Source organism: Neoarius graeffei, chromosome 1 (assembly GCF_027579695.1).
Source record: "Neoarius graeffei isolate fNeoGra1 chromosome 1, fNeoGra1.pri, whole genome shotgun sequence".
Lineage (NCBI taxonomy): Eukaryota > Metazoa > Chordata > Actinopteri > Siluriformes > Ariidae > Neoarius > Neoarius graeffei.
In genome coordinates this window covers 84555088-84576808 of record NC_083569.1, presented here as the reverse complement: position 1 = coordinate 84576808, position 21721 = coordinate 84555088, and the positions used below count along the sequence as shown (strand labels likewise).

Here is a 21721-nt window from a genome sequence, read left to right as displayed (position 1 = left end):
AGGAAGTAAAGTTGGATGAATCATCGCCGAAAATTAAACTATAAATCGACCGAAATCCGTAGTTGAATAAAGGGTGCAGGGGGTCTATTCTCTGTCGGCCACCATCCACTTTTCAACGTCGTTTCAACGCAAACTCGTATGAGCAAAGCGGTGTTGAATCAACGCCGGTGATCCACGATGATTCGACGGCGTGTGGTCGAAGAACATGCCGATGATTCCCCGTCGAATCAACGCCCTTTTGCTATCTGGGTTCTTATATAGCTGAATTAATTCTAATTCTTGAGAAGCGTGAGACAGTTCTAATTCTTCACATATGAATTCTAATTCTAATGCTTCTAATTCTAATTCTTCTAACCTTGCCACATGTTATTCATCATTTTAATCATGAAATAAATTACCAGTGTTGGGCACGTTACTTTCAAAAAGTAATTAGTTATAGTTACTAGTTACTTTTCCCAAAAAGTAACTGAATTAGTAACGGAGTTACTTTGTCATTAAAGTAACTAATTACCAGGGAAAGTAATGATTCTGTTACATTTTGTCACCCCCCCCCCAAAAAAAAAAAATCAAATTACATTTAATTAGTGTAATCATAATAAAAGTGAATGTTAAATGTGTTTAATGACTGAAATGGACACTTAACAGAACCAATCAGTAACATTATCTACACTATATTAATATTTTTGTGGGACAATGTGAGAAGACATCTATCAAATTTAATATTTTTTTGTAGTTATTAAAATTGTTACGAATTACTGGCCACTGACGAGGACAAACGCTTTGTTCCTTGACATAATGTGCATTGCACGTACACATTTTTGCCTTTTATTTCAAGTAATGAAAAGCAATGGCTTCCAATTTGAAAGCGCAGTGCTGGGCTGACCGCTCGCCATCACTGTGTCTTCTGATTGAAAGAGTGTGCAGTAGTGCAGTAGGCGTGGCCTACCTACGTATGTTGTCCAAATCTACTCTGATTGGCTTACTGTGCCGTTGTCTCGCGTCTCCCCGCCCCACACTAAAGCAGAGTAAAGAAAGGCTGAACGAGCAGCGTGCCAGATGAAAACAGCTTTAATAAAGTAACGCATTGTATTTTATTGTAAGTAACGGGAACGGCGTTATAACGATGTAAAAAGTAATTAGTTAGATTACTCGTTACTAAAAAAAGTAATGCCGTTAGTAACGCCATTTATTTCTAACGCCGTTATTCCCATCGCTGTAAATTACTTATATGAAATTACACACTCAAATGAAATTATTTATACCTTTTAACATAAATTGTAATTCACGTCTATATGAATTATACTTTGGCCGCTACAACAGTACTATAGTCTGTACTAATATTACATTTAGTGTTTATACAGTACATCATGTATCCTGCATAAACACTACACTCGCCATCCATCCATCTCTTGTCTCTTTCAGTCCATGTTTCAGCAGTAATATCCCCTTGATGAGGGTGATGCAGTCAGTTAAGCAAACTAAGAGGAGATCCAGTGGAATATTGAAGAAAGGCTGGCTGTTGCACCATACCAATGTAGATACACTGGTGAGTGAACACTAATACACACACCAGAAGAACACACTGACATTTGTTGTCAGGGGAAAATTGTGTAGATTTGTAAATGTTAGATAATGAACATCAGTTCAGTTTGTCTTGCAGAGAAAAAGGCACTACTGGGTTCTAGATGGGAAAAGCATCACACTGTACCAGAACGAGAACAGCAACAAGTACTACAAGGTGCTTTGTATTCCCTGTGAATCACACAACCTCCCAGAACGTTATTGTACCTTATACTACAGCACTATTCAATTCTCAAATCTGATTGGTCTGAAGGTGCTGATTAATTTTCCATAATAGCAGATGTGATATTAGAGGAATGAAACACTTCAGGATGCGTTATTTAAGCAGTATCATACAAGCAAGAGTGTGATTATAATGAATATCTACTGGTTCTGTGTAGGTACCAGCCTGCAGGCCAAGTGCAATAGGTAATTACAGCTGTGCTGATTATTCAGTATAACCACACAATTACGAGTGCAATATTACTTTTATACAACGGTTCTATAAGCAAGACATTAATATTGATTATTATACATACAGGGCACTTTTTCGATGGAATAAAAACGCGTTCTATTCCCTTCTAGCAGGTTTCCTTCATTTGGTTTGATAGCATGCAGTATTGCTAGCATATCGTTTATCCTATGTGCATTACGTCACTCTACCCAATGGAGAATGAGCGTTGAATATGGTTTATATTGCATGGTTGTCAAGACAACATGTCACACATTGGAGCTGATACAAATATTCAGTGAGAGGTTTCTGCTGCGCATGCACAGAAGCATTTCTTTGTTCGCTGGGAAAGACAAAGATGCATTGAACACCCAAAAGACTCCCAAAACTTCATAAGATATTTTTCTCGTAGATTTACAAGAGAAAAACATACCAACAGACATCGAAAAACTGAAAAAGAGAGTTGCACGGTAAGGTCAGACAAACAATGTCATGCCTCCATCATGTTGTCTCTGGACCTCCAGACCTGATGCCAATTGGTGCACAAAAGTGCCACAGACCTGAGGGGTATAGAAGTTGCCCCACAGTGACAACCGACTTGCCGAGTGATGCCATCCGTTGGCCATTTCAGTGGCACTTCTGCATGCCATCTAGTGGTGTGACATTGACCCTGTTGGGTTCATCTGCCACACTGCACCAAAAAGTGCCCAGCTGCCAGCGCCTTATTGGTGATGTACTATTTAACCCATAGCTGGAAGCCACTCCGGGTCAGAGCGGACCTGGGGGCAATGGTGATTAAGGGGTAACTCCACTTCCCCCAATGCTCAAGTCCTCCTGGACCTGAGACTCTCAACTGGTTGCAGTTTAAAATCATACCCGGGACTTATTAATAATATTGGCTGGCTTTTTTCATGGTATATCAGATACATTCCATTCAGCTAGCATAATATTGAACTCATCTTCGACTTATTCAGTATCATGCTAGCTGAATGGAATATATCCGATATTTGTACTACTCAACGCCAGTATGGCCAAACACTGTGTTTCTTTTTGATCCCAAAGAAGCCACACTCACTTTATAGCACATCAGGTAACTGGCTAGCTAGCTCACATTGATTGATTTGTACATTCCCGTTAAAAGTACTTCAGGTAAAATCGGCATCCTGTATTCTTTTTCATCATCATCTGATGAGCTTTCATATTTTCCCAAAAGTTATATTCCTGAAAAGTGTCATTTTTGCCATGTTTGTTGTTGATGTCACGAACACCACTGCAGTAATGGTTTCAAAATAGGAAGTGTAATTTACGTGGTGGACACAGACAAGCAGAGTGGTCAACACAGTGAAATGTCCCAGTGCATTTATTGGAAATATGGGCACTCTTGGTAAACTGCATGACCAGTCAAATTAGTCAAATGGAACTAACTGATGTATAATGCAGAATGATCATTTTGTGGGTTTTAACAGTAACTCTCCCACACACCACTCCGCCTTTGATAATTTTCCTATAACATCATGCCCCCCCCCCACCCAGGTGTTCTCGTCCTCACTTTGCAAAAATCTAACATCCTTTTTAGTATGTCCACTTTATTTACTTTTATTTTATATATATATATATATATATATATATATATATATATATATATATATATATATATATAAAACATATAACATAATTTGTTGTTTATCTCATATGGCATCTTTAAAAATGTAAATGTTCTGTGTTTGGCTCTCATAAGCTGTCACACATTGTTCCTAATCCTTCCTCCTTGCTGTACAGGAGCTGCCTCTGTCTGAAGTGCTGCAGGTTCGAGGTTCATCTCAGCTCACTGTTACTGTGCAGTCGGATGACGCTGGTCATTCATTTGAGCTGCTGACGAGTTCTGTGGTCTACTGTGTGTTCGCAAATACAGAAGGAGCAGCCTGGGAGTCGGCCATCAGACTCGCGCTCATGCCTTTACAGAGCATTGGCCTCAGCACAGCAGGGCCTGCAGGTCTCTCTCTCTCTCTCTCTCTCTCTCTCTGCGCATGTGCGGTGCGAGTGGGTGGAGTGGAGCGTGTGTGAGTGAGTGCGTGCTGAAAGTTTGGCCGCTGTGCCATAAACTTTTGTCCTTTTTCTACCTTTTTTCTATCTTTTTCTTTTTTTTTTGTATACGGTTTGTTAGTTTATTGTTGTTTGAATTTTGTTAAAAGTGCACGTGCCAGGCGTCTGCTTACTTTTGGAAGTATGGTGGCGCGAAGTGCACCTGAGCAGCGTTTTGGCTTTCTAACGAGGAAGCATGGTATTAAAATAGATTCACCTCTTTCAGTGGAGGAGATCAGTTTGGCTGTGGGAGGTTTAATTGGCCATGATAATGTTTTGTCTGCGTCTCGCATGAACAGGGCAGTGGTTTTATTCCTTGCTTCTGTTGATTTGGTAAACGAAATGGAGGAGACTGGGGTAGTGGTTGAAGAGGTTTTTCTCCCCGTTTTACCTTTGTCGAGACCTTCAAGACAAGTATTGCTTTCTAATGTGCCCCCTTTTATTAGCAATGATGTGCTTACAGAGGTCTTATCCCGTTACGGAAAAGTAGTATCTCCCCCAAAAATGATACCAATGGCAACCAAATCTCCGCTATTAAAGCATGTTGTCTCATTTCGAAGGTTCGCTTATATAATTTTGAAGGACAAAGGAGAAGTCTCTCTGAATATTAAGGTGGACGATTTTAATTACATGATTTATGTGACCACAAATACATTGAAATGTTTTGGATGTGGACAGCTGGGGCACCTGGCGCGAAATTGCCCAGATAAGGTGAAACCGAACAATGTGAATTTAAAAGAGGGTATCCCCAGTGACGAAAGATCTCAGGAAACACCCAATACTAAGAATGATGAGGCACCTGCGGGTGAGGAGGGTGAAGGTGTGGGTGATGGGAATGGAGAAGGAGAGGTAGCCCCTCCGGCTGAGACACCAGAAGATGGTGACTCAATGGATCTCGCTTCGGAATCTGAAATGCCCGCTGCTTCGCAGGGTAGTTACACAGATCTAGTGGAACAAATCTTTAATGAAGTTATTAACGAACATAACCCTCCTACAGAAACTGAAAATGTTTTTAAAATGCCGTCTAAGAAAAGGGGTCATCCAGGCTCTAAAGGCAAAGCAAAGAAGAAGAGTCTGACAGTTGATGTGCCTGATAGTGAGAGCAATTATGCGTCTGACTGTAGTGTTACCTGCAGTCTACGCACAAGCGGCTTTTCTCAACAGAATTACAGTGTGGAAGATATCAAAGCGTTTTTAACCAAAACTAAACATGCAAGGAATGTAAGGATTGATGATCATTTTGCAGATGTTGATCAGTTTATTGCAAAGACCAAACTGTTTGTCAGAAGGGGGATTTACTGATCAAGAGGGCTTCCGTTTAAAAAAGATACTGGGCAAGTTAAATGATAGTGATGTTAAAAATCAATTGTATTTTTTCTCTATGATCATTATGTATCTTAAGTTCTATATTTTATATTTCCTTATGTGTGAATTTCTAATTGCTTTGTTGAATTTAAATGGAGCAAGGGAACGAAATAAGAGAGCTATTGTGTTTGAAACTTTTAAACAAAAGAGAATTGATGTTGCGTTTGTTCAAGAAACTCACACAGATATAAGGAATAGTGATGACTGGGCGAGTGAATTTACTGGTGTATCAGTTTTGAGTCATAACACCTCAAATAGTGGGGGTGTTGGTATTCTTTTTAGCCACAATTTTATTCCATGCTCCTATGAAATTAATGAAATTATTAAAGGCAGGCTTTTAAAAATAAGAGCCAAATATGATGGTAAAACCTTTGTTTGTTTGTGTTTATGCACCTACTGATGCGTTAGAGCGCATACTTTTTCTACAAACACTGGATGATGTTCTTAAAACTTGTGATTGTGAAGACATCTTGCTTGTTGGGGGAGATTTTAATTGCACGGAGAATGGCATAGATCGCAATCATATAGAGCCTCACATGCCATCTCGTAAAAAGTTAGTTGAAATTTTAAAGGTTCACAATCTTGTAGATGTTTGGAGAAGTCTCCATTTAAATCAGAGGCAGTATACATGGGTCCACTCGTATAATAACATGCTGTCCTTGGCAAGGCTAGATAGATTTTATGGGGTTCAAACACCAGTTCAATTTCTTTAGGAGTTGTAACATTGTACCAGTTGGGTTTTCTGATCACTGTATGGTAACATGCAACATATTTATTAGTACTTTTAAACCAAAGAGCGCTTACTGGCATTTTAATACCAGTTTATTGCAAGACAAGCATTTTAGGGATGTTTTTAATTTTTTTTGGGATCAGTGTAAGAGTACAAAGCCTGTTTTTAGGTCAATACAGCAGTGGTGGGATTTTGCTAAGGTCCAGATAAAAATGTTGTCCCAACAGTATAGCTTCAGTGTCACGAGGGACATCTCCGATCGTATGACTGCCTTAGAGATTGAGATTTTGAATCTTCAAGGGGACACAACTGGCAATATAACGGAAAAATTGAAAATTAAAAAGAACTTACTGGCCGAGTTATTAGGGGTTAAGGCTCAAGGAGCTCTGGTCAGGTCACGTTTTCAGTCTATTGAACTCATGGATGCACCTACCAAATTCTTTTTTAATTTGGAAAAGAAAAACGGTCAAAAAAAGCTAATGCAATCTTTGTCGTCAGAAGATGGCACTATTCTGTATGCTCACACTGACATTCGTAAAAGAGCACGGGTATTTTTTGAGAATCTTTACAAGAGTGAGATCTCCTATGAGCAGGCTCCAGAGAATGTCTTTCTGAACAATTTACCCCAGATGTCCAGCTCGGCAAATGCAATCCTCGGAGGGGTGATAACCCTGGAGGAAGTGTTTACAGCGCTCCAAAGTAGAAGGAGAGTGGAAAGGCTCCGGGGATTGATGGTCTACCGGTTGCATTCTACAAAGCTTTCTGGCCTGAAGTAGGCACAGATTTGCTGGAGGTGCTTAGTGACAGTTTAACCAATGGGTGGCTGCCACAAAGTTGCTGAAGAGCTGTGGTGACATTGTTGCCAAAAAAAGGGGATCTAAATGACATAAGGTCATGGAGACCTGTCTCTGTCCTATGTGTGGAATATAAAGTGCTCTCAAAGGTTCTGGCCAGTAGGCTTAGGAAAGTGGTAGGAGAGGTCATCCATCCTGACCAGACTTACTGTGTGCCTGGAAGGTTGATTTATGACAACATTTGGTTCATTAGAGATATTGTAGATGTTGGACGGCGTCTAAATTTAGATTTTGGACTTATCTCAATAGACAATCAGAAAGCGTTTGACAGAATTGAGCATAACTATTTATGGAATGTCTTGGCCGCATTTGGTTTTAATTCTGATTTTATTAAATATATAAAAGTCTTATATCGTGACATTGAAAGCATAATAAAGGTTAATGGTGACTTGTGTGCCCCTTTTAAAGTGTTTAGAGGTATTAGACAAGGCTGTCCCTTGTCTGGGATGTTATATTCCTTGGCGATAGAGCCACTTTTGATTAAACTGAGAAATGAGGTTGAAGGTGTAATGCTTCCAAATTGCACTTTTAAGTTTAAATTATCAGCTTATGCTGACGATGTGGTTATTCTTGTTAAGAGCCAGAGGGATGTGAATGCCATGTTGGGATTATTTAATGATTTTAAATTGCTATCCTCTACTAAAGTAAATTGGGGAAAGAGTGTGGCTTTGTTGATGGGGGACTGGAAGAATGGCCCACCCAGTTTACCTGAGGACCTACATTGGTGCAGAGAAGGTTTTAAATACCTGGGGGTGTTTATCGGGAATAATGATTTTATGCAGAAAAACTTTGAAGGTGTTTTAGAGAAAGTGAAAGGCCGTCTTGGTAGATGGGACTTTTTAATGAATAAACTGTCTTATAGAGGCAGAGCGCTTATAATAAACAACCTGGTTGCATCATCCCTCTGGCACCGGCTGGCCTGTATAGACCCTCCTGTCAATGTGCTTTCAAAAATTCAATCTGTTCTGGTCAATTTTTTTTGGGACAACCTACACTGGGTGCCACAAAGTGTTTTGTTTTTACCCAGAGAAGAAGGGGGACACGGGTTGGTTCATTTACAGAGCAGGACGGCTGCTTTTCGTCTACAGTTCATACAGAGACCGCTTAGTGGGACTGCGAAGAGCAGCTGGGAAGCTGTAACTTGTGTCATTCTGCGCACTTTTGAGGGGCTGGGGCTTGACAAGACGCTTTTCTGGATGGACCCTAAACGTCTGAACTTGAAGAAATTTCCTATTTTTTATCGGAACCTTTTTAAAGTATGGAGTCTTTTCAAGATTGGGAGGACTATGAGCTCTACATCTCTTTTTTGGTTTCTGCAAGAGCCTTTGATCACTGGCTCCATATTAGACCTCTCACATGATCAGTCTTTTCCTGCCCTCAATGGAGTTCTCTGTAAGGCTCTCACCCTGAATGACTTGATCAATTTAGCAGGTCCTTTGTTTCAAAATGCGAATCCAGTGGCTAACCAATTAGGAGTAAGGTCATTTCGAATGACAAAGCATCTTCTTGGAAAGTGGAAGGGGTTCTTTACAGAAGATGAAAATAAGTTGTTGAACGATTTTTCTGCGGGCTTGTTGTCTCCAAATGACTCTGATGTTATTTCCTGATTTTACTGTAACTGCAAATTTGGATGACTCCTCAGGTGTTTTACTTAAATCCGAGCCTATATTTTTTCTTGGATGTAACCTTGCCTCTGGTAAGGCATTGTATAAACTATGTGTTCTGGCTATGAACAAAAAAAACCTTGATAAAAGAATTGACACTCCATGGCGTGCTGTTTTGCAAATCACTGAGGAGGTTAAACCACAATGGCGGGTCTTTCACAAGTCACCATTACCTAAGAAATGCGGGGACTTACAATGGAGGATTTTACATGGGGCAGTGGCGGTTAATGCTTTTATTTCAGTTTTAAATCCTAGTGTAAGTGAACAGTGTCCTTTTTGCACAATGAAGGAAACCATTTTTCATGCTTTCATGCAATGTGTGAGACTGAAACCTCTTTTTACCCTTTTAGAAAGGTTATTTGGTGGTTTTAATGAAAACTTTTTAATGGAAACTTTTATTTTAGGGTTCAAATATTGCCAGAAACGCAGGTTTAAATGTCAATTATTAAACTTTTTACTTGGACAATCCAAAATGGCTATTTATGTGAGTAGGCGAAATAAAATAGAGTTTGACTCCGGTTACAATATTTTAATGGTTTTTATGATGTTGGTGAAATCAAGAATTTTAATTGATTTTCGTTTTTACAGTGAAATGAATGATCTTGGGGCTTTTGAGAGGATATGGTGTTATAAAGATGCTGTGTGTTATCTGGAGGATGATACACTTAATTTTAACAGCCTGTTAGAGGACTTGCAGCCTGATTAACTGTGTCAATTTTATCAGAATTGTGCATGTGTGTATTTATTTATTTATTTATTTATCTATTTTAGGCTGCATTTTTACTCTTTTTTATTTATTTTTTTTAATGATTTTTAAATACTGGTAAAGACTTGTAAAGACTTTGTTTTAAGGACATGGTATGCTTGTGTAAGCAATTTGTATTAAATGAAGTTTGAAAGTCAAGTCTCTCTCTCTCTCACACACACACACACACACACACACACACACACACACACACACACACACACACACACACACACAATTGTTTATAAGAACTTATTCCAGGTATTCCTAAATGTCCCATAATATTATTACACCCGAAATTAAAACCTTTACAAAAAATAACAATGACAGCACTTTCCACTTTAACCCAAACGCAGTCAAGCAACCAAGACATGTTTGCTTCTTTAGTTCTGCACTGGTGCTGCAAGGTTTAATGGCGCAAACAAGTAAATTAAAAAAAAAATACTCTTGGACGACAGTACCGTTAAATTTTTAAATCTGACTGGTCATAAGGGTGTTGCTTACTTTTCCATAACAGCAGCTCTGGCTGTAATTCAAGTGCAATATCTTTATATTTAATGCAATCATTCTGTTACACTAGTATTATTATAGTAACGTCTCTTTCACAGAGACTTGTATGGTGGATACTCTACAAAACCTAAGACTTTGTTAGTTATCAAAGAAAAACGTGAAATTTTCTGTAAGGGTTAGGGTTTGTGTCAATGCTTTGTAATGGTCAGCAAATGTTCCAACAAGTCTACAAGCCAGAGGATGTTACACTTTGTGGTTTCTCTTGCACAAGCTGAAAAAAGAGAGGCTGGTGAAGGAGTGACTCTAACACCTAAAATACAAGTGCTAGCAGGAAGTAACTTGTTTCTAACTAGAGTAACAGTTAAAAAGCATGACGTGCCATTCTTTAATAATTAAAAATGTAATTGTTGAAACATTTTTGTGGTAGAAGAGGTAAGTGCTGTTGTTTGGGGTGTGGGTCAAATTCAGAGCTGTAACTGTTACACCAGCCTGTCATTGATTTTCCTATTACAGCATGCTCCAAAGTGTTTCATTCCTTACTTATTACAGTGCCTTGCAAAATTATTCACTCCCCCCCCCAGCTTTTTACCCATTTTGTTACATTACAACCTGTAATTTAAATGTGTTTTTTTTTTTATGGAATTTTATGTAATGGTTCTGCACAAAATAGTCTAAGTTGGTGAAGTGAAATGAAAAAAAAAATACAAATAAAAAACTGAAAATTGGCATGTACATATATATTCACCCCATTTGCTATGAAGCCCCTAAAAAGTTCTGGTGTAACCAATTACTTTAATAAGTCACATAATTAGTGAAATAAAGTCCACCTGTGTATTATATACCAACAGATCAAGTGTCACATGTTCTGTTGGTTCAACCCCGATTCCAAAAAAGTTGGGACAAAGTACAAATTGTAAATAAAAACGGAATGCAATGATGTGGAAGTTTCAAAATTCCATATTTTATTCAGAATAGAACATAAATGACACATCAAATGTTTAAACTGAGAAAATGTATCATTTAAAGAGAAAAATTAGGTGATTTTAAATTTCATGACAACACATCTCAAAAAAGTTGGGACAAGGCCATGTTTACCACTGTGAGACATCCCCTTTTCTCTTTACAACAGTCTGTAAACATCTGGGGACTGAGGAGACAAGTTGCTCAAGTTTAGGGATAGGAACGTTAACCCATTCTTGTCTAATGTAGGATTCTAGTTGCTCAACTGTCTTAGGTCTTTTTTGTCGTATCTTCCATTTTATGATGCACCAAATGTTTTCTATTGGTGAAAGATCTGGACTGCAGGCTGGCCAGTTCAGTACCCGGACCCTTCTTCTACACAGCCATGATGCTGTAATTGATGCAGTATGTGGTTTGGCATTGTCATGTTGGAAAATGCAAGGTCTTCCCTGAAAGAGACGTCGTCTGGATGGGAGCATATGTTGCTCTAGAACCTGGATATACCTTTCAGCATTGATGGTGTCTTTCCAGATGTGTAAGCTGCCCATGCCACACGCACTAATGCAACCCCATACCATCAGAGATGCAGGCTTCTGAACTGAGCGCTGATAACAACTTGGGTCGTCCTTCTCCTCTTTAGTCCGAATGACACGGCATCCCTGATTTCCATAAAGAACTTCAAATTTTGATTCGTCTGACCACAGAACAGTTTTCCACTTTGCCACAGTCCATTTTAAATGAGCCTTGGCCCAGAGAAGACGTCTGCGCTTCTGGATCATGTTTAGATACGGCTTCTTCTTTGAACTATAGAGTTTTAGCTGGCAACGGCGGATGGCGCAGTGAATAGTGTTCACAGATAATGTTCTCTGGAAATATTAATGAGCCCATTTTGTGATTTCCAATACAGAAGCATGCCTGTATGTGATGCAGTGCCGTCTAAGGGCCCGAAGATCACGGGCACCCAGTATGGTTTTCCGGCCTTGACCCTTACGCACAGAGATTCTTCCAGATTCTCTGAATCTTTTGATGATATTATGCACTGTAGATGATATGTTAAAACTCTTTGCAATTTTACACTGTCGAACTTCTTTCTGATATTGCTCCACTATTTGTCGGCACAGAATTAGGTGGATTGGTGATCCTCTTCCCATCTTTACTTCTGAGAGCCGCTGCCACTCCAAGATGCTCTTTTTATACCCAGTCATGTTAATGACCTATTGCCAATTGACCTAATGAGTTGCAATTTGGTCCTCCAGCTGTTCCTTTTTTGTACCTTTAACTTTTCCAGCCTCTTATTGTCCCTGTCCCAACTTTTTTGAGATGTGTTGGTGTCATGAAATTTCAAATGAGCCAATATTTGGCATGACATTTCAAAATGTCTCACTTTCGACATTTGATATGTTGTCTATGTTCTATTGTGAATACAATATCAGTTTTTGAGATTAGTAAATTATTGCATTCCGTTTTTATTTACAATTTGTACTTTGTCCCATCTTTTTTGGAATCGGGGTTGTATATAATACACCTGTTCTGAAAGGCCCCAGAGGCTGCAACACCACTTAGCAAGAGGCACCACTAACCAAATAACACCATGAAGACTAAGGAGCTCTCCCAACAAGTTAGGGACAAAGTTGTTGAGAAGTACAAGTCAGGGTTGGGTTCTTAAAAAAAAAAATCCAAATCTTTAATGATACCCCGGAACACCATCAAATCCATCATCATCAAATGGAAAGAACATGGTACCACAACAAACCTGCCAAGAGAGGGCCGCCCACCACAACTCATAGACCAGGCAAAGAGGGCATTAATCAGAGAGGCAGCACAGAGACCAAAGGTAACCCTGATGGAGCTGAAGAGTTCCACAGCAGAGACTGGAATATCTATCCATAGAATCCCAATAAGTCGTACATTCCACAGAATGGGGCTTCATGGAATAGTGGCCAGAAAAAAGTAATTGCTTAAGAAAACACGTTTGGAGTTTGCCCAACAGCATGTGGCAGACTCCCCAAACACATGGAAGAAGATTCTCTGCTCAGATTAACTAAACTTGATCATTTTGGCCATCATGGGAAATGCCATGTGTGGCGCAAACCCAACACCCTGAGAACACCATTCCTACAGTGAAGCATGGTGGTGGCAGCATCATGCTGTGGGGATATTTTTCATCTGCAGGGACAGGAAAGCTGGTCAGGACTGAAGGAAACATGGATGGCACTAAATACAGGGCAATTCTGGAGGAAAACCTGTTTGAGTCGGCCAGAGGTTTGAGACTTGGACAAAGGCTCACGTTCCGGCAGGACAATGACCCTAAACATACTGCTAAGGCTACACTGGAGTGGTTTAAAGAGAAACATTTAAATGTGTTGGAATGGCCATGTCAAAGCCCAGACCTCAATCCAACTGAGAATCTGTGGTCAGACTTGAAGATTGCTGTTCACCAGTGGAGCCCATCCAACTTGAAGGAGCTGGAGCAGTTTTGCCTTGAGGAATGGACAAAAATCCCAGTGGCTAGATGTGGCAAGCTCATAGAGACTTATCCAAATGACTTGCAGCTATAATTGCAGCAAAAGTGGCTCTACAAAGTACTGACATTAGGGGGGTGAATACAACCCCGATTCCAAAAAAGCTGGGACAAAGTACAAATTGTAAATAAAAACGGAATGTAATAATTTACAAATCTCAAAAACTGATATTGTATTCACAATAGAACATAGACAACATATCAAATGTCGAAAGTGAGACATTTTGAAATGTCATGCCAAATATTGTCTCATTTGAAATTTCATGACAGCAACACATCTCAAAAAAGTTGGGACAGGGGCAATAAGAGGCTGGAAAAGTTAAAGGAACAAAAAAGGAACAGCTGGAGGACCAAATTGCAACTCATTAGGTCAACTGGAAATAGGTCATTAACATGACTGGGTATAAAAAGAGCATCTTGGAGTGGCAGCGGCTCTCAGAAGTAAAGATGGGAAGAAGATCACCAATCCCCCTAATTCTGCACCGACAAATAGTGGAGCAATATCAGAAAGGAGTTTGACAGTGTAAAATTGCAAAGAGTTTGAACATGTCATCATCTACAGTGCATAATATCATCAAAAGATTCAGAGAATCTGGAAGAATCTCTGTGCGTAAGGGTCAAGGCCGGAAAACCATACTGGGTGCCTGTGATCTTCGGGCCCTTAGACGGCACTGCATCACATACAGGCATGCTTCTGTATTGGAAATCACAAAATGTGCTCAGGAATATTTCCAGAGAACATTATCTGTGAACACAATTCACCGTGCCATCCGCCGTTGCCAGCTAAAACTCTATAGTTCAAAGAAGAAGCTGTATCTAAACACGATCCAGAAGCGCAGACGTCTTCTCTGGGCCAAGGCTCATTTAAGATGGACTGTGGCAAAGTGGAAAACTGTTCTGTGGTCAGACAAATCAAAATTTGAAGTTCTTTATGGAAATCAGGGATGCCGTGTCATTTGGACTAAAGAGGAGAAGGACAACCCAAGTTGTTATCAGTGCTCAGTTCAGAAGCCTGCATCTCTGATGGTATGGGGTTGCATTAGTGCGTGTGGCATGGGCAGCTTACACATCTGGAAAGACACCATCAATGCTGAAAGGTATATCCAGGTTCTAGAGCAACATATGCTCCCATCCAGACGACGTCTCTTTCAGGGAAGACCTTGCGCTTTCCAACATGACAATGCCAAACCACATACTGCATCAATTACAGCATCATGGCTGCATAGAAGAAGGGTCCGGGTACTGAACTGGCCAGCCTGCAGTCCAGATCTTTCACCCATAGAAAACATTTGACGCATCATAAAACGGAAGATACGACAAAAAAGACCTAAGACAGTTGAGCAACTAGAATCCTACATTAGACAAGAATGGGTTAACATTCCTATCCCTAAACTTGAGCAACTTGTCTCCTCAGTCCCCAGACGTTTACAGACTGTTGTAAAGAGAAAAGGGGATGTCTCACAGTGGTAAACATGGCCTTGTCCCAACTTTTTTGAGATGTGGTGTTGTCATGAAATTTAAAATCACCTAATTTTTCTCTTTAAATGATACATTTTCTCAGTTTAAACATTTGATATGTCATCTATGTACTATTCTGAATAAAATATGGGATTTTGAAACTTCCACATCATTGCATTCCGTTTTTATTTACAATTTGTACTTTGTCCCAACTTTTTTGGCATCGGGGTTGTAGTTATGCACGTTGAAGTTTTCTGTTTGGCTGAGGCTAAGGACACCGCCGCTGTTTCCCTAAATTAAATATCTTACTTGCGGCCACCGCTGCTGTTTCCCTAAAATAAATATCTTACTTGCGGTCACCGCCGCTGTTTCCCTAAAATAATGTTCTTACTTGCGGGTACCGGGCACGCTTTCTCCTCAAAAAAATGGTTAATTAGGAAACTACAACTTGTTGTAAGATATGCCGGTATATAGCGCATAGATAAAAAAAAAATTATTACATTTTCCATATATAGAACATCTGCAGGACACCAATATGTGTCAAGTTGTGCCGTGGCACTAAATTTCTGCACTGATGTGTGCATACACGTGCTTATGTACTTTATTCAAGTATGACGGTCTATTTGTGTATGCACATTCATGTAAACGAAAAGAAAAATCCTTCCATGTCCATACTCGAAGAGAGCCATAATTTTGACACATGTATATATTTATTCATGTACTGATCTTACATTAATATCAATAAAAAATGGCCAAGGGCCCTGTATGTTACCGGCCTTAGTGTATATCAACTAAGTAAAGGTCATCAAAGGTGCTTGCACTCAAAGCGCACGTAGGAGTACGTAAACTTGGCATCGTACAGTGGCTGTCTAGGCCTGATGTTCTTATTAGCTTTTTCAACGGTTCTGGAATTCTTCACAGTAAAAAGGTGACCATTTGTTTTGCACCACACACTAAAAACCCCTTTGAAGTGCTCCCAACTTTCAAATGGGGTGTCGAGCATCCCCCCCCCCCCCCCCCCCCACATCTTCAACAGTTTAAACGCCTGCCAGATTTGACCGGAAGAAAGAGATTGTTGTTTTGTTCTTTCTGATTGGTTGAGAGTAGCGGTGTCCAAGATTGGAATTTCCTGCATTTGGGAAACAGTGGCAGTGGACCTGGACACAGCGTTTCTGTGTCTAGGTCAAATCTGGCGATTTGTTGTTTGCTTCACAATTAAAAAAAAAATCACATCTTCACAGTTGTAGGCATGTTCTGTAAATGAAATGATGCAAAAGTATTGAAAACTACTAAATACGCAAATCAGATTAGAATTAAATGATAATCTATAAGTCCACTTTCACACTTTAGGCCCACTATGTCTCCTGTATGAGTTTTTTTTTTAATATAAATCTTTTTGATCCATATTTATAGAGGAAAGCACAGTGTGCATTAATCACTGAAGTGTAAGGATTGGTGAATGTAATGAGTGAGAACAGAAAAAAAATTGCTTGAGAATAAAGTTTTGCTGTTTGTTATTTATCTAGATGATCGAGCCATCAGTGAAGAAATCCAGGTGAGTATTTATTCTCATACAGCTGTTGCAGGAAATACCTGTATTCTGTGTGGGCTAACACTGTCATGGGTGTTTCTCAGGATATTAGTTTGCTGTATCAGGTTTTCTCTGATGAAGTGTTGGGATCAGGTCAGTTTGGAGTGGTGTACGGAGGTAAGGTGTTCATTCAGAGTGATAAGTAATCTACACTGTTAGTCCATGAAGAGCTGGCCATGTACAGAGAGTTGGGTTTGTGTGCAGGTACTCACAGGCAGACGGGACGACCAGTAGCCATTAAGGTCATTGATAAAACTCGCTTCCCGGCCAAGCAGGAGAGACAGAGCAAAAATGAGGTGGCAATACTGCAGGTCTGTTGAATGAGTGTGTTCTTTATAGTGGAATTAGTTTCAGAAAATGATTGCTATATTGCCTTGTTAATGCTGGATGTTTGTGTGTCCAGAGTCTGTCCCATCCTGGAGTCATTGTACTCGAAGGCATGTTTGAGACACCTGAGCGGACATTTGTCATCATGGAGAAGCTCCATAGCGACATGCTGGAGATGATTCTGTCCAACGAGAATGGACGTCTTCCTGAACGCACCACATGCTTCCTTGTTATGCAGGTAGCCATGGAAATCTGTGCTATATTATAATCAATGTTTTATTATTATTATTATTATTATTATTTTAATTATCAGTCTGAAATGGAAACTATTCTATTGTGTTTACTCCACACCACCACTCAGATACCGATTCTCAAGCTCTTGTTATTTAAGTATTAAACCAGGAAAACACTGGAATCTGTAGCACTATGGATGTTCCTGGTCTTAATTTAGAAAGGATAAGATACAGTCTCTTGCAAAAGTATTCATCCCCCTTGGTGTTTGTCCTGTTTTGTCACATTAGAAGCTGGAATTAAAATGGATTTTGGGGGAGGTTAGTACCATTTGATTTACTCAACATGCCTACAACTTTAAAGGCTTTTTTTTATTTTTTTTAAAATTGTGACACAAAAGATCATTAAGATGCCCCCCCCCCCCCCCGAAATCTGGAGTGTGCATATGTATTCACCCCCCTCCCCCAAAGTCAGTACTTTGTAGAGCCACCTTTTGCTGCAATTACAGCTGCAAGTCTCTTGGGGTATGTCTCTATTAGCTTAGCACATCTAGCCACTGGGATTTTTGCCCATTCCTCAAGGCAAAACTGCTCCAACTCCTTCAAGTTGGATGGGTTCTGCTGGTGAACAGCAATCTTCAAGTCTGACCACAGATTCTCAGTTGGATTGAGGTCTGGGCTTTGACATGGCCATTGCAAGACATTTAAATGTTTCCCTTTAAACCACTCCAATGTAGCTTTAGCGGTATGTTTAGGGTCACTGTCCTGCTGGAACCCAGTCAGGATGAACAGAGGGCCCCCATCATATCTCGCTGACTTTGAATAATGTGGATAATTTCATTTCACAATTTAAACTTAAAAAAAAGGAAGTGTTGTAATGTTCATGATTCACAATGATATGTTCATTGTTTAATTCAGTCCACAAGGGGGCGCTAGGTTTACTCTTTGGGGGTAAGCTAGAAAGGTGGGAAGCGGAAGGAGCGAGAGAGGAAGAAGCCAGAAGGCGGATAACATAATCTGTAATGTGTTCGAGAGAGTGAAGTAAAGAAATATTCATTTACAGAATTTCCTTTGTCTGAGTGTTTAATTCAAGAACTTTACAGCTCTTATTTAGGGGTTTCATACCGTATAAAAGGGGGTGAATACCTATGCACACTCCAGTTTTGTTTTTTCATCTTTATTGTTTGTGTCACAATAAAACAACAATTCTCACTTTTAAAGTTGTAGGCATGTTGTGTAAATCAAATGGTGCTAACCTTCCATAAAATCCATTTTAATTCCAGCTTGTAATGGGACAAAACAGGCCAAACACCAAGGGAGAATACTTTTGCAAGACACTGTATGGTACTTGTTTTCCTGTAACTGCGCACCCTCAGGTGTTCTATTCCTTACATATTTTGCCACACCATGATGATGCTTGTTTGCTATTGGATGTCAGATGTTGATATCTGGGTGTGTCTGGGTGTTTCTGTAGATTTTGGAGGCTCTGCGCTACCTGCACATGAGACACATCGCTCACTGTGACCTTAAACCTGAGAACGTGCTGCTTGCCTCACCAGATCCTTTTCCTCAGGTGTGTCTCTTGACTCGCTTTGTCCAGTGCCTGCTTTCCCCAAACATGTCCGAGCAGAGATCAGATTCTGTCCATGCTCCTAATCTCCCTGTACGGTTTACTTGTATTAGCGCAGATTTATTGGATCAAATGTTTTATGAGTTGTAATAGAGTAGGATTGTAGACTGGATGAAGTCATCAAGGAACAGGATTTTGAACCTGTCTATTTAAATGATGTTTTCTTTTTTACTATTGTACTACTATATGATATAGGATGATTTGCACAGTGAGTGTATCAATATCTACATTTAAATAAGCCCCAGACATTTGCAGTACAAGCTGAAACATATCCACACTGTCTGTGTTTCAGGTGAAACTGTGTGACTTTGGTTTTGCGCGGATCATCGGTGAGGAGTCTTTCCGGCGCTCGGTGGTGGGTACGCCGGCGTATCTTGCCCCCGAGGTGATCAGCAGCCATGGCTATAACCGCTCCCTGAACATGTGGGCTGTAGGGGTGATCCTGTATGTCAGCCTGAGCGGCACGTTTCCGTTCAACGAGGATGAAGACATTCACCAGCAGATCACTAACGCTGCCTTCATGTACCCACGTCATCTGTGGGCCCTCATTTCTCTCGAGGGTGAGACATAAAACTCAGACTGTTCTAGAAACCTGAATGTACATCTGGCTTGATTAAATTGATGCTGAAAACTTTGATGAATCTGTGATTAATCAACTTGACTTTTACTGATGACTGATTTTCTCTGCTTTTTTCTCACAGCGGTGAGTTTGATTAATAACCTGCTGCAGGTGGTGGTGCGCCGCAGGTTCAGTGTGGGGAAAGCTATGGGACACCCCTGGCTCCAGGTAACATTACCTTTTAATCCTGGTCTCAGTATGGGGGGTGGAGGCGAGGCGAGGCAAGCTGATGATAGTAAATCCTATACATCCGCACATATTTTTATGTGATGCACAAGATCAGGAGTTGTTTAACTTTTTGGATCCTGTTAAAAAGAGAAAAAAAATTTACAGACCTCAGCTGTACCGAATTATACTAATATTAAAACAAATCACAGATCATCTGGCTCTGCTTCAGGGATCACACTATGAGTACCATGGCACAAGATGATTGTGATTCTAGTTAATCAGGGTAAAGTGTTTTAACCCTTAAAATCCCTCACACATATAAAACAGTGTGTTGTGCTTTCAATCCACGTGCAATGCTTGATTTTGTGCTTATAAAAGCCAAAACGACAGAGAGAAGACTATAGACCCCTTTCACTGACGTCACCCGAAACCGGAAGTAAACAGACCCTGCGCCATTTTGGAAGACCAACAAACTCGTGATGAGGGGATAATAACGGCAGCGGTATGTGAACCCACGAGAATAAAGTGGAGTGGTAAACGACTTAAACAAACAAATCTGAGCTGTTTTATTTATGATTTATTGGCCCAACAGTAGACTTGAAAGAAACCTGTGTGAGACTTGGCAAAAAACTGTGGATATAATGGATAAGTCTGTGCATGATCTGTGGACACTTTGAGTTAAGCAAACGCAAGAAATTCAGATTTAAAACATGCTAACCTGGCCCCAAGTTGATAACTGTATGAGGAGCAAGCCTCCCAGACTTCTACAATTTAATAATAATAATAATAATAATAATAATAATTTAGGATGGTTTGGGGCTTGCTCGCTGCTGCCAGGTTGGTTGTTGAGTAGCCTGACTGTGGTTTTGTTTTTTTTTTCTTGCGTGTGGTATCATTGTTGACGCGAGGTTGTTTTTTGAACATGCCAATGCGGACACGATTTCCCCTGATGAGTTATGACTTCAGACGCGATGCGTGCGTGGAGGTGTGGAGTCCACGTGATATGTGCGTAAGATAGGCTTCTCATGTGTTTGGAGATCCGCGCTCCGAGACAAGCGCAAGCACACACACACCCAAGGGAAAAAAAGGGGCCCCCCGAAAATATCGGCATAGTTCGAACACTGAGTGTAGGCACTGGGTGTAAACAACAAATAGTTTACAATGTCTGGGTAGCAAACAGATGGCAGAATTGGTGTCAGGTCCTCCTTATGTTTCCATTCTCCCTTGCCGCGAGTCTTATCATATGGGTCAAACCCATCAATCACAGCCAGTTTCTCCACATACCGTGCCCTTTCTGCAGCTGGTAATGTACTCACATAACCAGAATTATCATCCATCGTGTCACTTTACTCTCGCTCGCACTTTGTTTTATATTGTGAGTGCATGTACTTGGTCTTCCAATATGGCGCCTAACAAAATCTCGCGGCGCGGTGACGTCATGTGAAAGGGGTCTATTGAAGAGGATAAAATATTGCCAGGATTCACAGTTATACAGCAGCACCCACTTGTGGAGGATCTTCTACTTCCAACAACGAGTCCAACAAGAAAGCTAAAAAGCTGAAAAAACAAAACTTGGGCTGAATCAGAACGAAAGAAAGAAAATGTGAAAATGATGCAGTAATATAATTTGTAAATATGTTTTCATGTGCATGTGTGCCTACAGAACTTCCAACTGTGGTGTGACCTGCGTCAGTTTGAGCAGCGTCTGGGTTGCCGTTACCTCACTCATGACTCGGATGATGAGCACTGGAGATGCCACGCTCAGGAGAAAGGCCTCAGTCTCCCTCCACATCTACAGACAGAGCAGGGACACTAACACACACGTACACTGGACACCTCAGTTTGATCAGGAGACCTGTGACTGTGGCGTGTGGACTGTACAGAATCCAGTGCCCTGATGTGATGTACATTTTATGCACACTGACTATTTTTAATAAAATGATGCAAAACTCTGGATTTGGGTTTTTAATTTATTGATTTAAAAATACAGTATACAGTAAGTGTATATAAAATGTGTCACTTATGCAAAGCACTAACAAAATAAAGAAGCCATCAGGAAGTGTAGAATTGTTACTTTTAAAGGTCTCATTGCATCGTTTTTTCATTAATTGTGCGGTGGTCTCTAGTATGAATGAATGCCCTGTGAGCCCGCTTTGGTGAAAAATGCTGTGGTTGTCCTGTTTCAGGCTGTTCTAGTTTGGTGGAGGAGCGGGTGGCAGGAGAATGACAGGATTTCAGCTCTTACTCATTAATATT

At 40.3% G+C, this 21721-nt stretch overlaps 1 pseudogene; it reads left to right on the top strand.

The window, feature by feature from the left end:
• The window catches only part of LOC132885336 (serine/threonine-protein kinase D3-like), a 47083-nt pseudogene extending 25662 nt beyond the window's left edge, over positions 1–21421 (top strand).
• The last annotated feature ends 300 nt before the right edge of the window (positions 21422–21721 follow it).